The sequence below is a fragment of the Cynoglossus semilaevis genome, chromosome 8, assembly GCF_000523025.1.
Source record: "Cynoglossus semilaevis isolate Cse_v1.0 chromosome 8, Cse_v1.0, whole genome shotgun sequence".
NCBI classification, from domain to species: Eukaryota; Metazoa; Chordata; class Actinopteri; order Pleuronectiformes; family Cynoglossidae; genus Cynoglossus; species Cynoglossus semilaevis.
In genome coordinates, this window is record NC_024314.1 from 27,505,251 (window position 1) to 27,505,716 (window position 466).

Sequence of the window (466 nt, forward strand, 5' to 3'; positions counted from 1 at the left end):
GCGGGGGGCGAGGGCAGCTGTCAACCACTGCCAGTGTTTCGATGAAACTACAACTGCACCGTCACCAGTTTAACGCCACTTTAATTCCATCTCAAAACTATTGCTAGGTTGGTATGTTAGCGCCAACCCTCCATACTGGTGTAATGTTGGTACTGCACTTCCTTCAGACTTCCACGGAGCCTACAGAAACCAGTCAGAACAGACGGAAAATATTCCCAACAAACGATGGAAACAATAACTACAGATCGGGTACAATTTGTCCACTGGGACAGTAAAATAAATATTAAAATTAAAATGACTGTTCCCATTGGGTCACGCGCCCCTCATGTTGGGAACCATCGTTTTGATATTACAGTGAATGTGCATTAAAGCAATGATCAAAACTCTGTGTTTTCATGTGGTTTCGGCAAAAGTCATCGGCATAATTTTCATGCTCTTTTTGGGATGCGCACCACAGGTTGGGAAC